General features: G+C 46.0%; 1 non-coding gene and 1 pseudogene across 1 annotated transcript; both read left to right on the top strand.

The window, feature by feature from the left end:
- Positions 1 to 13413: 13413 nt before the first annotated feature.
- On the top strand, positions 13414 to 13584 carry LOC120057642 (annotated as a pseudogene).
- Positions 13585 to 13834: 250 nt separating this feature from the next.
- LOC120057645 lies at positions 13835 to 13950 on the top strand. The gene has a single exon (XR_005477935.1). It is a non-coding gene; the product is annotated as a U5 spliceosomal RNA (small nuclear RNA).
- The last annotated feature ends 2688 nt before the right edge of the window (positions 13951 to 16638 follow it).

Below are 16638 nucleotides of genomic sequence, written 5' to 3'. Positions count from 1 at the left end.
ACACTCCGAAGATATCATCCAGGTATCGTCTATAAAACATGGGACGCAATGGGCATTTATCCAAGGCTGTCAACTCCCAGTCTGCCATATAAATAAATATTAGCATAGGCTGGGGCAAACTTTTTACCCATTGCCGTCCCATGAATCTGTAAGTAGTGTTTATTATTGAATGTGAAATCATTGTTTCTTAATCCAAGTTCTAGAAGCTGTAGGAGGTGTGAGTCTAGTCTATCTGGATCTGGATATCTCCGGGGTGCAGATTTCACTGCTGCTAAACCTGCCAAAATACCTATGTTGGTGTAGAGAGAATCTATATCTATAGTAAATAGGTGTGCATTTGCTGGGACTGGAATGTTGTGAAGCGTGTCTATGAAGTGGTATGTGTCCTTCAGGTAGCTGGGGTGCCTTTGTGAAATGGGATTGAGGAAGTAGTCAATAAACCCGGCTGCTGGCGAGGACTCACTCCCACAGTCCGACACAATAGGTCTTCCCTTCGGGACTTCAAAAGGGACTGTCCAGGCATCTGGTGTTTGATGGATCTTAGGAAGGAGATAGAAGAGTCTTTGTCTGGGTAAGTCTGGTCCATCTAGATATTCCTTTTGTCTATGTGTAATGTATTTCTTTTGATAAAGATCTGATATTATCTGTAATTTTTACTTGTGTCTGGATCTGTGTAGAGGCAGGGATAGGAGTATAGTGTTGTGTGTTAGAGTTGGCGGTGGGCTTCAAAGAGGTACTGTTGGTTGTCCATAATAATTATCTTTGAGCCTTTGTCTGCTGGTTTTATGGTTATATGTTTGTGTTTCCTTAGTTTAGCTATGGCTTGTCTTTCTTCTACTGTGATATGGTGGTGGTATGGAATTCTCTGATGATGTGTGTGTTGGTTTTAATGAGTTTCCTAATGGGTGCTGATATTGTCTGTGATTTTGGTTCCCATCTGGATGGAGCTATGAATGGTAGGGTTCGGTAGTCAGATGTAGTCAAAGTGGTCCTCTCCAGCAGTCGAGTCTCAGGGTGATAAGTGAAATGTGGATGAAAGATTAAGGATGTTTGTGTCTTGGTGGAGGGGCTGTGATCTAGGCATACCCTCCCCCACTATTTTAGTTGTTCCATCCAATGTTGGAGTATTTTTGCCCCTGTATTTGGTGTCCAATATATGTTGTCTTTCTCTGTGTGGAAATCTAAATGGTGGATTTCTAATAGGGGGTTGTAGTGTGTGGCGATGTGTGACTTGATATATTTCAACATGGTTTGTTGTTTCTCTGACAGGCGGGGAGAGTAATTAATGATGGGGAAGTAAATGGTTGCATTGGGATACATCGCTGTTGCTTTACTGTGAAGTGATTGCAGTTGTCCTATGGGTGTTTGTTTCTGTGTTTGATCTTTGTTGTTCAGGCCCAGAGACAGCACAACCACCTTGGTGTTAGGATTTGGGGTAGATTTGTCCAATACCCCAGTAATGTGGTGGAACTGTGCTCGGGGATAACTATCAATTTGGATGTGTTTGTACGGATGGTAGGGTATTCTGTTAGGGTTGCGATGGTGGTTAGGGTTGGGATGGGGGTTAGGATTGGGGTTATAGTTGGGATGTGGGTTAGGGTTGGGTTGGGGCATTAGGGTTATGTTTGTTAGGGTTAGGTTTGTGTTTGTAAGGAATCCACAAGGTCGATCTGATGCCTTCAAGCTAATGCAGAGGCCGGGGGGGTTTGTTTTGTTAGGGAATCCACAAGGTCGATCTGATGCTTTCAAGCTTATGCAGAGACGGGGGGAGGGTTGCACTCTGCTTGCCGAATGGGGGAGCCACAGATCCGCCCAGGTTGTAGAACCCTATAGTTGCCCACTTTAGTAGAGTTGGTTTTGGGGTGCGTTGGTTTTATGTGTCTTCATCCTTGGTCTTTCTTCTGTTTTAAGCAGGTAGGGGGTAGGGTTAGGGAAAGAGTGAGGTTAGGGTTAGGATAAGAGTGGGGCTAGGATAAGGGTGGGGTTAGGGGAGTCCTTCTATTGGTCAAGGTGTCAACAGTGGTGAAAAAGGGCCACCAGAGAGGAAATCGACCACGGAACCGTCCTCCACTGCTGGTTGGCCAAGTGTCACTCTGTGTCAGTCAGTCGTTGGGTTAGGGTTAGGGTTGGTTAAGGTTAGGTTTTGAATTTGGGTAGGGTTAAAAAGAGACTGGTTTGTCTTGTGGTGCGCAGGCCTATTGTTGTGTGCCCCTCCAATATAATGCTCTAAAAAAATCCACTGTTGAAATTAACTAGATTGCCTCCTAAGAACCTCACCAAAAGTAAGTAGGTTAATATTGTTTCTAAAATGATAGTCTGAGTTGTTACCTATGACCATGAAGGGACTAAGATATTAAAATATCAGGGTTGAGGTGAATTTTACAATGTAGGTAAAACAGTCTGGGTCGTGGGGTGTCTGGTCAAAATAGAAAGTATTGTTGTTTCTTAGTGATGTGCCGTTTATGAAGTGTTTGTATGATTCTACGTAGTTTAGTCTGAGTCTGGTTGTAGGCTGTTTTCTTTTTTTCTTTTTTCTTTTTTAACAGTGTTTTTATTGGAATTTCACAGTTTTCACCCATATTAAAGAGATACAACAACAGAGACAAGGCAAAACAAAAAAAAACAGCACTCGCCTACGTATACCTGCGCATACATATATATATATACACATATACATACGCACACCATTTTCCTCTCCCCCTATCCCCATCATTGCGTCTCTCAATACATACATTTTAAACAAACAGAAATTAAACAAAGAAGTTAGGTTCCACACATGGAACATAGTGTAATTCTGAATACATAGATCACCACCATTCTAAGAGAATCCTTGCAGCATAATAGCTGATACCTCAGGTTCTAGGTAATTTAGATAGGGTTCCCACACTTTGTAGAACTGATCTGTTTTAGAATGCAATGTACATGTCAGATATTCCAGAGGCACCCATTCAAAAAGTATCTTATGCCAATCCTTAATAGAAGGAACCCTATCACTAATCCACCGTAAAAGGATGTTTTTCCTTGCTGCAAAGGTAAGGATGTTGTAAAGCCTCCTCTTACTCACAGAAGTGACATGCCTACTAGGGAGACCCAACAGTAAAGAAACTGGGTCCAATTCTAGATCAATCCCTAGGATCTTTTCAATTTCTTGCAGAACACCAGACCAGTATCTTTGTATTTTGGTACATGACCATAAACAATGTGTTAGGGTGTCTGTATCAGTTTTGCATTTAAGACACTGAGGAGAAGAGGAAGAGGGGCTAAAGGCATGTCTGCGATTTGGGGATATATGCAATCTGTGTATTATTCTTAATTGGATTGCTCTAGTACGATTACATATAGATATTGTTTTTGCATATCTCCAAATGTCCTCCCACATCTCTTCGTCAATAGTCACAGACAATTCTTTGTTTCACCCTCTGTGTGTCGGCAGCAGGAAAGGACCTTAAAGCATCATAAAACAGACTTACAGACATTTTCCTTTGTGGAAAAAAAAGCATTCTCTCAATGACAGACATATTAGGGTTACCAATTAAGGTGGTGCTCTTCACAATATAATGTCTTACTTGTAGGAAACGGAAAAAGTCCTGCTTTGGGAGTCGATATTTCTCCATCTGCTCAAATGACAATAGAATCTTATCAGCAAATAAGTCATTTAGTCTGCGTATGCCCTTATTAAGCCAAAAGTTAAAGCCAGCATCCAGCAATCCTGGACCAAAATCTGGGTTAAGAATTGGGGTAAGAGCAGAGGTTAGTTTGGACCTTCCCAGGAAGCGCTGAACTGACCTCCAAACCTTGAGTGTGTTAGGATTATTGCAGTGATCTTCTACAGACTTGAAACTTCTGAAAAATAAAAGATCCTGTAAGGGGTATTTTGAAAGAGAAGTCTCAATGTCTAGCCAAATAGAGGAGTCATCGTTTGTGATCCAGTCAGAAATATAACATAGGTGGGCACACCACTGATAGAACCTGATATTGGGCAGATCCAAGCCCCCCATAGAACTTGGCAGCTGCAATATTGCCATCTTAAGCCTTGGCTTGCGTTTACTCCATATGAAGGAACTTAGCCATCCATTTACATCCTTTATTACCTTATTGGAGAGTAATACTGGGATCATTTGGATTGGGTAAAGTAGGCTAGGTAAAATGTTCATTTTCAAGAGGGATATTCTACCCAACCAAGAAATCGGGAGAGAGTTCCAGCGCTCCAGATCCTGTCTTATTGTATCAAACAAGGGAACAAAATTGGCTTTGTACATTTGCTGGAATTTAGGAGTTACAAATATACCCAGATACGTAAAGCCTGAGGGAGACCATTTAAAAGGGAAGGGGGGAGAAGTATTAGGTACAGAGTGAAGGCTACCAAGTGGCATAGCCTCTGATTTAGTTAAGTTAATCTTGTAGCCTGAGAATTCGCTGAATAATTCAATAATATTAATAAGAGAAGTAGTTGAGGTCTCGGGATTAGAGATGAATATCAGGACATCATCAGCATACAAGCTTATTTTATGGTGAACATCACCAATGAGCAGCCCCTGTATAGCAGGCGTTACCCTGATGGCCTCGGCCAGTGGTTCCATAACGAGTGCAAATAGGAGGGGGGACAAAGGGCAGCCCTGTCTGGTACCTCTGTATATAGAGAAGCTATTTGACCTTAGCCCATTAGTAAGGACAGCAGCCTGAGGATCATCATATAAAACTTTCACCCATTTTATAAAGTTGTCCCCTAGACCAAATTTATTTAGAGCAAACAGTAGGTAAGACCACTCCACACGATCAAATGCTTTCTCAGCATCTAGAGAGAGCACAAGACCATCCCTAGCACTTTGTTGGTAGGCTTGAATTACATTAAGAAGCCGCCTGACATTGTTGCACGACTTACGGCCCTTAATGAAGCCAGTTTGGTCTCCTTTCACAATTAGTGGCAGTGAGTCCTCCAATCTTGTGGCTAGAATTTTAGAAAGTAATTTTCTATCCACATTCAGAAGGGAAATTGGTCTGTACGAGGAACAAGACTGGACATTTTCCCTTTTTGAGAATAAGTGATATGTTGGCTTCCCTCAGCGTTTGAGGGAGCTGGTCATTTGAAAATGAGTGGTTAAACATATCACGCAATGGCTCAAGGATCAGGCCATGGAACTCTTTATAGAATTACCGTTTTGCAGATTCTTAATTGCGAACATTATCTCTTCCTCGGTAATAGGGGCATTAAGGAGAGACCTCTGTTCTTGGGAGATAGTAGGGAGCTCAATCTTAGAAAATAAATTCTCCATTAATTTGGGTGCGTCATTTGGCAGTTCTGAGGCATAAAGATTTGCATAAAATTTCTTAAATGAGTCATTTATCAATTTATTTTCATATAAATGATTGCCATCCGAATCAGTAATAGTAGCAATTGACTGTGAGTCAGCTCTCTTTTTAGCTAGGTACGCCAAGTACTTTCCTGGCTTATCGCCATGTTCATATAGCTTTTGCCTGACAAATACCATTTTCTTTTCAGCGTCCTGTGTTAGGAGAGAGTCCAACGTTGATCTAAGAACTGATATTTCCTTTAGTAGGGCAGGAGTGGGAGTTTTAATATAGTCCTTCTCTTTAGTTCCTAATTCACCCTCTAACCTTTTTTGCTTTTCACGCTTTTTCCGCCTCTTAGTGGCTGTGTATGACATAATCAGACCCCTGGCGTACGCTTTACAGGTTTCCCAAAGGAGCGAGGGATTATCTGTTGATTGAGAGTTAAGAGAAAAATGCTTTAAACTCTGTAATAAAATATGATGTATGGTCTTTAAGGATGGTTGTATTCAACCTCCAATGTCTTGACAGATTGAATGCCCCGTTGAGTTTTATGTCCAGGATCACCTCCGCATGATCAGATATGACTATGCTTCCTATCCTAGCGGATAAAACAGACTGCAAAGACGTCCTGGGCATAAAAAAGTAATCTATTCTAGTCTGACATCCATGAGGTGCAGAGAAAAAAAGTGAACTCTCTGTTGGAGGGGTGAAAAGTTCTCCAAACATCAGCATACCCCAGATCATCACAAATAGCTTTAAGTGACTTAGCTCGAGGAGAGAGTGAAGCTATACCGCTGGGAAACTTATCAATAAGGGGGTTCAACAAACAATTCAAATCTCCTCCAACCACTCCAGTGTCTGAGTTTAATTCTGAAAAGTCTAGAAATACCTTAGTGAGGAAATCAGGGGGGTGGGCAGGGGGGGGAAGTAAATATTCATTATGGAGATGTTCTGCCCTTGTAAAATACCATTAATTATAACAAAGCGACCAAGTTTATCTTCCACACAATTCAAGACCTTAAGTGGTAAGTTCTTTTTCACAAGAATTGCTACACCTCTACTTCTGGATGTAAATGATGAGAAAAACACTTGACCAAACCCCCCTTGTTGTAATTTCAGATGCTCCTTATCATCCAAATGAGTTTCTTGCAACAGGGCAATATCAATATTTTCTTTTTTCAAAAAAGACAGTACCTTCTTCCTTTTAATGGGATTATGGCTCCCTCTAATGTTCCATGTACATACACGCAGTGTATTACCTGCCATTGTACTTTGACCGTTTCATATTCAGACTGAATCCCACCGTAAAAATGGGGTGGTACCTTTTTCCATGTGTTGAACTCTCTTCTATCTCACAGAGCATAAACAAACAATATGAACCCTGAACTCTAACTATACTAAACCCAAAAATTAAACATGTAAAGATCCAAAAGGGGGTTTTCCCACTAGCTAACATTGTGAGGTCTGAGTTTTATTGATTGTATGGGGGGGATAAGTACATTAAACATATGTGTGTGTGTGTTATAATTGTGCAACAAAGTGTGGCTAAACATATAGCATGACTTGACTAATCTTGGAGGGGACGGGTGCACATCACGAGGGGTAGCTAGGATGGAAAAGTACCGAAAAGACAAAAAAACAGGAACTGTGAATGCAACAACAGGAGTGTGGGGCAAGACAGCAACACTCTATCAAGATATCAGCGGACCCTCCGAAGCGCTAAGGGGCTGGACTAGCTTAAGCGCCAACACCAGCGATAGGCCAGTAATTCTAAAACCACACTGGACCTCTACTCTGACAGGCCGGCTCGGAAGCGGGAACTATCTCTGTCATGAGTATATTATAATATCTTTGTCACGAACAAGTCAGTTCCTTGTTCCACCCTGCGGGGTGGTGCAGTGAACCCGTATATACGAAAGTTGCATTTGCCATTTATTACTTAGTTAATAAAAAATACATAGCATACAATTAGTGACTCATTGTCATACTTGTCCTTATACCAGATTGAATTGAAGCAACCCTAACACTAACATGCAGGGGATTTCAACTTTCCAATGTAGACTCTTAAGTCTGCATTGCCACTCAATAGCCTCGTCCTTTATACATATGAAAATAAAAATCAATATATGAAGATTGAGGCTCTTCCACCTAAAACCAAGCCTGGGCACCAATATAGATTCACCCATATCTCAGCCAGAGCTATAGCGGCAGTTACTTTAGCAAGAAAAATAATAAAAATACGAATATTACTGAACCGGAGCATGTGAGAACTCACACCACTGTTTCATGATCAGATTCAAATAAGATAATAAAGTTATCCAATGCTGCGGCGACGCAGCTTAAAGTTATTTACCCGAGAGAGTCAATAAACGCAGCAGCCTCTTCAGGTGTGGAGAGTTTCTTAGGCGATCCGTTGACCATAATCTTCAATGTGGCCGGGTACAACAGTGCGTAGTCCATCTTCATTCTCCTGAGTCGAGCCTTCGCCTCATCAAACCCTTTGCGTCTTCGTATAACCGCTGTGGAGTAATCATTGAAGAATGAGACCTTTGGACCTTTACGTTGACTACCGTCAGAGCCGATGTTTCTAGCCGCATCCATAACGCGCTGCTTGTCGGTGAAGTTGTGGAACTTTATAACCACTGGCCGTGGGCGCTGGTTGGGACCGGGTATCGGTGCTTGAGAGCGATGGGCTCTGTCCAGCTTCACACGACCAGCCTTAGTGTCCATTTGTAAGTAGTCAGGGATCCATTCCTCAAAATGTACTGAACGTGTCCCTTCAGAATTTTCCGGGAGTCCCACAACACGAATATTGCATCTGCGTCCTCGATTATCCAAGTCGTCAATGTGCTCCGCCATTTCGCGCACCTGTTTCTCAAGTGCTTTTATCTTAGTGTCCATAGATGTAGTTGAAGCTTCCACTGTAGAAATTCTTCCTTCCGCCTCATCGACACGTTTGACCACCCTCTGTAATTCAGCTGAATGGCCTGCTATTGCTTCCAAGACCGTTCTTATCTTAACATCGATCACTTTAGTAATGTTGTCCGTCATCTTTTGAATCACCAGGTCCATTGTGCCTGGATCCGCAACGGTGTTAGCTTCACTAACGTTAGCTAGCTCCTCCTGCACATCTACAGGGATGGTGGTTTTGGTCGAGTTCTTAGTAGCTCTGCTGGGCATGTTGTCGGAGATTTTTGAGAAATAACCTTTCAAGACTCATTGCAGGATAACTTATTTAGCCAATTCTACTACTTTTTCAAGCTAGGAGATTAATGAAAAAAATATAAATTTACGAATGCCACGGGAGCTCGCTGAAACAGTGTTCTCTCTACGGCGCCATTTTGTCCCCCCCCCTGTAGGCTGTTTTCTATTGGTACATAGTACTTGGGGTTAGATAACTGTCTGTTTGCCTCATATGTGTATTGATGTTTGTCTAGGATCACTGTTTTGGATCCCTTATCTGCTGGTTTCAATATTATGTGAAGGTTGTTTTTAAGTTCTTGTATAGCTTGTCTTTCTATGCGAGTGAGGTTGTCCTGTCTATCTGCCTGGGTGTGGTAGTTGTGAAGGGTGTCTTGGTCAGTTCTGATTAGATTCTATCTACCTGTGACAGTTTAGGTTCCCAGGTTGAAGGAAGGGTGAACGGTAAGTAGTTGTCATTTGCCTGATAGTCAAAATAGTCAAAGTTTAAGTCGTCTATGGTATTTGTGGGTGTCCTGTCCTTATGAAGTTCCTCCCAGTCGAATTTGACGGGACAGGGAATGAAGGACAACCCTCTCTCCAGGAGTTGGGTCTGTGCTGATGTAAGTTGAAAAGACTTTGACAAGTTCATGATGTTGGATAAGGAGGGGCGAACTGCCCCCTCTGCTGGAAGGAACTGGGGGAGGAAGGGAGGGGGAGAGTGAAGTGGGTTGGGGAGAAGTCAAAGTGGCGCTGCTAGGTTTGTCCAAAATATAGGTAGGACCTATTCTAAATTTAGCTGATCACACCAATTCTTAAAGACGCATTGGCGACTTTAAAAAACAAACACCTGCCTGTCACCAGGGAAACGTTGGGTGGGGAGGAGCCAACTTTTGCCAAAACGCTGAGGTCTGCCGAGATCCCCGGATGCCCGGCGGGTACAGGGGTCATTTTTTGGGTTATCGCTTCTCGGCTTTTTGGATCAGTTCAAGCTCGGTTCTGCGGTGCCTCAAAGCTCGCTGAGTCAAAGGGCAGTTTCCTTTTTTTTTTGGAAAAGTTTGGAATCTGCAGGCATTCTCTGTGAGGAGATGGCCAACACTAACGGTGGAGCTGGGACTGGACTAAAAAACACGATTCGTTTTGCTTGGAAGGAGGATGAGGGCCGGATACCGAGGGACACCTTCGCAAGGACCGTGCTGATGGGGGCCCTAAAACTTTGAGTACAAGAGGTGATGTGTCTACAGGGAAATGCGATGGAGGAGGCGTAAGATGTAACCTTCCACACTGAATTAATGTGCGATACGACGATGCACCGAGCTAAGGCTGTGGAGAGGCCGCTGTCTTTCTTCAATGTGACGTGCCTTGCGAAGACAAACTTCAGGCTAATCAACGTACATATGTACAACCCCCATGTGGCGGATATCGCCATAAGGGATTACCGGAGTCGTTTCTGCGACGTAACATCAGGGGCAAGGTATGTAAATGACTCCCTGGGGTTCTGGAAAGGCCGACGTCAATTCCAGGTGCTCCTTAGGCCGGATCAAGGAGGTTTTGATGGTTCCCTCCATCCCCTGGAAAGTTTCTTGATGGTTCGGATAGAGGGATGCTGTTTTACACCCGCCCACCTCCGTACTGCAAAAAATGCAGAGAATATTGGCACATTACAGCTGCCTGCAGTGCACAGAAGTACCGTTTTTGCCAAGGGAGGTGAATGTGGAGGGAACACACGTAGCGATGCAGGGGGGGTTTTGGGGGTAGACATAGTATTAGGGGATTTTAGACTAAGGGTTATAGGGGTATACGGGCCACAGACGGTGCCAGAGAGAAGGGAGATGGTGAAGCTTCTGGCACCTCTGTGTGCCACAAACAGGGTTTTGGTAGTGGGAGGGGAATTTAATGTAGATTTAGGAGGGGTAGCAGATGGTAGTGTAGGGGCCATCACCGGACTTATGGCAAGCCATGGTCTGGTGGATGGCGGCCTTAACACTGCTCCGGCACTGGCGGGCACCACGTGGCGCAACTCCCGGGGGGGTGTTGCAAAGGCTGGACTACGTCTTTCTACCCAAATCCCTGGGGCGGTTGCTGCCTGTGTTTTTCTCAGATCACGACGGGGTTCTCTTTAGGGTCAAAGTGCCTGTCTGCCTTTTCGGTAGGGGGTACTGGAAGCTCGACCGGGATATCCTGGAGGAGGGAGCTTTCGTCAACACTTTCTGTTTTTTTTGGGCGAGCTTGAGGGTCTCCGACCTATGTGCGGAGGCGTGTTGGGAGATAGCCAAAGTCAGGATTAGGGTTTTTATTAGTGGGTTTTGTAACAGGAAGGTGAGAGAGGAGAGAAGGGAGGTGGAGCAGCTCCAACGTTTACTTGAGCTTGAATACAAGGCTGGCAACCTCGGGAGCTCGATGGACGTTGAGTGTGCAACCAGCCTCAAGGCTCAACTCAGGGAGATGCATGAGCGGAAGGCCCGTGCCTTCCTGCAGCGTGCACACTGAGACCTGCTCTGCAGTGTTTTTTAAAAATCAGTTAGGGAAAAGCTGGTAAGACAGGTTTTTTATGGGGTGAGGGATAGTCAGGGAGCCGGCGCAGATGGTCAGGGTGGCAACTGACAATTTCCGGGGGGTTTTCCAGGAGAGGGTAGTCGAGGAAGAGCAGGGTACCGTGTTCTTAGAACACTTGTCCCAGCCTGTGCCGGAGGACATTAGAAAGGCGATGGAGGCCCTGATAACACTAGAGGAGGTGGAGAACGCACTCAAGAGGATGGGGAAAGGGAAGGTGCCTGGGATGGATGGGCTGCCGGCTGAGTTTTACCTCAAATTTTGGGGTATGCTTGGACCGGTGGTACTCGAAGTCCTGACGGCCGTTCTCGAGACTAGAGTCTCGGGCAGGTCAATGGCTGTAGGCGTGCTGTCCCTCCCCTACAAGAAGGGAGACACAGCCGACCTTAGCAACTGGCGGCCGTTGACCATGCTGTGCGTAGATTACAAGATACTAGCTAAGGTCCTGGCAGACCGTTTGCGCACAGCCCTTCCCTACGTTGTCCATGAGGATCAAACGTGTGGGGTGGAAGGCCGTTCCATTAGGTGGAACCTCCAACTGATCAGGGACTCCATCGCCTGGGTTGATGATAGAAGTCTACCTCTAATGGTAGCAGCGCTTGATCAGGCCTAGGCATTTGATCGCGTCAGTAGGGCTTTTCTTTTCAGAGTGTTAGGTAGGTTAGGGTTTAGTGATTGCAGATTTTGTATGTGGGAACGGGGTGCCGGGTGAGCATAAACAGCCATCTGAGTGACGTGTTTGGCCTCTCCTCAGGGGTCAGGCAGGGATGCCCGGTTTCGGCACTCCTTGTCGTGCTCTATATGGAGCCCCTGGCCGCTGCCATTAGGGCTGACGTAGGGGTGGAGGGTTTGCTGGTCCCTGGGAGCGGCGGTTTGTGTTTTAAGGTGACACAGTACGCCGATGACACCACCTTGCTTTTGTGCAAGGACTCGTGTCTGCTAAGGTCTCTGGCCATAATTGGAGACTTTTTGGCCATAATTGGTCCTTAACCTCGCCAAGTCGTCTGTTAAGTATTTCGGCAGATGGCGGGGCAGGACGGACGTGCCCGGAGGGCTATCTCTCTGTAATGGGGCCCTGAGGATTCTTGGGGTCCACTTTGAGACCTCCGGTTCCGCGACACTGAACTGGAACATGGGGGTTGCTGTGGTTCAGAGAAAGCTGGGCAATGTGGAAGGCCAGATCCTTGTCTTTCTTGGGCAAGGTCCTGGTCCTGAAGGTGGATGTACTGCTTTCCCTTCTGTACTTGGCATACATCTATCCATTGCCGGCGAGCATGAGGGGGCTAGTAAGGCTCGTGTTTCAGTTCATGTGGGGGTGGCAGGTATGAGTATGTCGCCAGGGCTCGCATGCTCTCAACCATTGGGGAGGGAGGGGAGTTCCACACTTCCCACTCAAGCTGGACTCGATTTTTCTTTCGTTGTTGTTGAATGAGCTCAGCTCGTTAATCCGGTTATTCATCCCTCCGGTTACTTCCTGCGGGTGTTCTAGTCGTACCAGGCGAGAAGCGTAATGGTGTGGTCCAACACGGGTCCTCGGGCTGAACAGCTGCCGTGGCACTTCAGCCATGAGTATGTTTGGATCACAGACACCTGTACGAGGAGGTTAGACGGAGCGTTTGTGCTGCCCCTGTGGTGGGTACCCCTGCTGTGGTCTGGGAGAACATACAGGTGCGGGGCTTGGACAATCGCCTCAAGGATCTAAACTGGTTAAGCCTCCACGAGTGCTTGGCACGATCCCCTCAGTGTCTGAGACTTGCGTTGGGGAGGAGACGATACGCCACATGTACTGGGACTGTGCCTTCGCTGGAGTAGTGTGGGCCAGGGCACAGTGTTTACTAGGTAGAGTTAAGGGGGACTTTGTTTTAACATGGGCTAGGGTGGAGAGAGGAATAGGGAGAGCTGGAGGGGTAAGGAGGGACCGTTTTTTGTTGTGGCTGATCATCAGCCTTTTTAAACAAGGGCTGTGGGATACCAGGCAAGGTTTGGTTAAGTCGGGGGCAAACTGTGGGGTGGAGGGAGATTTGAGAGGGAGGAGAGGAAGTGGGGCCACCATGCCGCCCTAGGACTGGTCAGATAGGTAAGTCCTACAAGGTACGTTTGGTAGGCTGTTGTGGGATTTTTGTGCAGGTTAAACACCAGTACCCTGTGTTTATGAGCCATAAAAAGTATGTTTCCAAGTACCATAAATTGAGAAGGGGGAAATGTCAGTCGGTTGGAAAATGTATTTGACGTGCTGATTTTTCAACTGTGAAATAGATTATGGTGTATGTTATGATGTGGTGGTACAACGTTTTGAAAACCAGTGGCTTTTTTGTTATGAAAACGATTTGTATGGGTATGTTATAAATGTGTGAATTGTTCACCGTTTGGATGTATGAAAGGAAGAATAAAACTTTGAATCATCTGTTCTTATCAGTTTAATATCTGATACGTCCCCCATCGGGGGACAACATATTAAATGTTTTTTTTTTTCGAAGAGGGAGTCAGAAATGGGGCTTGCTCCGTCTGCTCCACGCATCGACCCGGTATTGCAGTACCTCTGTTGTCAAAGGAAATAAATACACAAAGCTATGTAAACAGCTAGCAGAAGAAGAGAAATAAAGAAAAAAGAAGAAACATCCAAACTGAAAGAAGGTCCCCCGTTTCCCTCCATTTTACTTTAAAAAATTAAAAAATTAGCCAGGATAGTCTGTCTGTGACTTTTTACCCACAGCCCTCGAAAACTTGGAAGAGTGTGTTCGGGGACCACCCGCGAGATCCCGGCCTAGAGTGCAGAGTGTATTTCGGGCCCCGACCACTGACTTCCATACGACTCTGGTTTCTCTTCATTACGCACAAGCCTTTCGCCTTTTACTAAAGACTTCCGTGGAAAGGAACACTTACGAGTTAACGTATTTTTGGAGGGGCTTTGCTTCTGTCAGAGCCCGGTATATCTTGTTTCAAGAGAAATCGACAGAGATGACGCCGAGACTTTTTGCTCAGGCGTTTGACTTCAATCGGGCTGACCGACCGGTGTATTTTTCCACTCAAAGTAGTCGCTCGGGCAATTGAGTTCAAGCCCGATGACGACGACTGGCTTATTTGCCGGGCTTTGAACAAATAGTCGCACTAGGCGTAAAGAGCTAGTGACTTAAAGACGCATTGGCAACTTAAAAAAAAAATAAACACCTGCCTGTCACCAGGGAAACGTTGGGTGGGGAGGAGCCAACTTTTGCCATACCGCTGAGGTCTGCTGAGACCCCCGGGTGGATGGGCGGGTGCAGGGGTCAATTTGTGGGTTATCGCTTCTCGGCCTTTTGGCTCAGATCAAGCTTGGCACCGAGGTGTCTCAAAGCCCGCTGAGCCAAGAGCCGAAGGCCGGTAAAGTTTTTTAGATTTTTGGGGTATTGACTCTCGGCCGTTTTGGTATTTCTTTTCTGGGAAGAGAGCGGGAGCGGCGATCATACAGGTCGGTCCCGGTGATCGGGCTTGCAAACACAGTTCGTTTTACTTGGAAGGACAAGGAGATTGAACCTTTTGGTCGGGAATCTTTTGGAAGGACCATCTTGATCGGGATCCTCAAGCTGACGGTGAAGGATGTGTTCTGCCTCCAAGGTAACCCGTTGGAAGGAGCTTACGACGTGGCTTTACACACAGAGGAAAAGCACGATGAGGTCCTGAGAAGGGCAACAGCAGTGGGAGGTGCGAGGCCGATGTGCAACTATGAGGTGACCAGCCTGGCGAGGAATAATTACAGGGTTGTAACTGTAAACATTTATGTCAAGGATGAGGTGAGGGCCTTTCTGGGGAGATACATGGATAACGTCTCCTCAGCAAGGCACATCAAATATTCGCTGGGCTTTTGGAACGGGTGGAGAGGCTTCTAGGCCCTCCTCAGGGAGGACTCGAAGGGGCTGGGCGGCTACCTTCATCCTCCAGCTACGTTCTCCCTGGGGGCTGACAGGGGGACTTTAATATATGCACGTCAGCCACCGTTTTGCAGGCGCTGTATGGCCTACGGCCATATTCTAGCCTCGTGCAGCACAAGAGAGTGTGGATCTGGGGAGCACGAGGCTAAGGACTGTAACGAGCATAAGGCGTGCCACGGGTGTGGCGGGGATGCCCGGCTCGTCAGAGGTCATACGCGTCTGCAGCTGGGGGGGTGGGCAGACCAAGACCTGACCACAGTCCCAGGTGACAGCCTCACAGGAGGAGGAAATACCGGCAGCAGTAGGAGAGGGGGACGGAGATGGTACAGGAGCAGGAGAACAGGGAGGAGAGGAGGAAAAGAAGGTTGGAAGAAGCAAGGAAGTGGAGAAGCCAGAAAGAGCAGCAGAGGAGGAAGAGAATGAGATGGTGGAAGGACCAGTAGAAGAGGGGGAGGGGGGACAGCATTATGTCAAGCGCCCTCGTGGAAGAGATGAGGGGAATGGTGGAGGAGCTGGCGGGGAGGGGGGGGTGGTGTCTCCCCGCTACCAACAACGCCTAAGAAGAAAGGGAAGAGGAAGGGACACTTGACAGACCGCGAGAGGTGGGAGGGGGTGGCCAAGCGAGCGATGGGGATGGGAGAAACCTCTGTGTCCTCGCTGGTTTCCCCAGCCCCTCAACTCCTGGTGAATTTCGATACACCAAACAAGGCTGAGGAGGGGTCGCAGTTCCTGGTTGGGGACATGGGTTCCCCTGTTCTCTACCCAACCAGATACGGGGCTGGGGAAGTGGAGGAGTGTGGGGGTCAACCCAGGATGCAGGGCACTCCGGTGCCAAACACCATTCCTGCATCTTGGATTGGCGAGATGGAGGAAGACGGGGGGACGTCAGGAGTGCGGACGGCGTCCCCGCCGGTGGAGATGGAGCAGGGGAGCATCGGGTGAGCCTCCTGTTTTGTTTTCATTTGGGCTTAGTATTTGGGTGATGGTAGTTATTTGATTAGATTTTTTTTTAAATCAAGATGTCTATGAATACTTTTGTTAGCTTAAATGTAAGAGGGTTAAGGGACTTTGTCAAGAGGGCGGTTTTTAGTTATTTAGAGGGTGTGGGTTTTGATTTCTGTTTTCTACAAGGTATGTAAGGGAAGTCCCCCCCCAATTGTACAAAATAACATGGCAAGTTATTGGCACCGGGCGCAGCATATACACGATGGACAAATACACTATTTCTGGCGGTGTTTCATCCAAAGTTGATGGCAAATGCCATCTTGCAAATGAGCTGTGTAACACTCCAAAAATCCTATAGTGGGCGACTGCGTTCTATCCTCATTTTTCATAGGCTTTATGTAACGCAAGTCAAGACCCAAGAGTAAAATTTTGAAAGTTTTGGCAAAAACTTATCACCCCCTTAAAAAAGTGCTTTCTGGACCGTTTTTCGAAATTCTTTCGAGTTTTATGTCAATTACACATGTGTAAGAACTGTATGAAAATACTTGTCAAATTGTATTAACATAATTTTTTTGAAATTTTTATTTGTACTTAAGGAATATGTTTTGTGCATTTGGAATGTGATTTCATAGGAAGTCAAAAGTGTCAAAAATTTGGAAAAAACGTATCACCCCCTTCATAGTCAAAATAACATTTTTTTTAAAAGGCCAAAATGAAGCATTTAAAACTGTATTGAAAATCGTGCGTGGTAACCCAAAAC

This window comes from Salvelinus namaycush, chromosome 12 (assembly GCF_016432855.1).
Source record: "Salvelinus namaycush isolate Seneca chromosome 12, SaNama_1.0, whole genome shotgun sequence".
Classification (NCBI taxonomy): Eukaryota; Metazoa; Chordata; class Actinopteri; order Salmoniformes; family Salmonidae; genus Salvelinus; species Salvelinus namaycush.
This window is presented reverse-complemented; position numbering and strand designations above follow the sequence as displayed.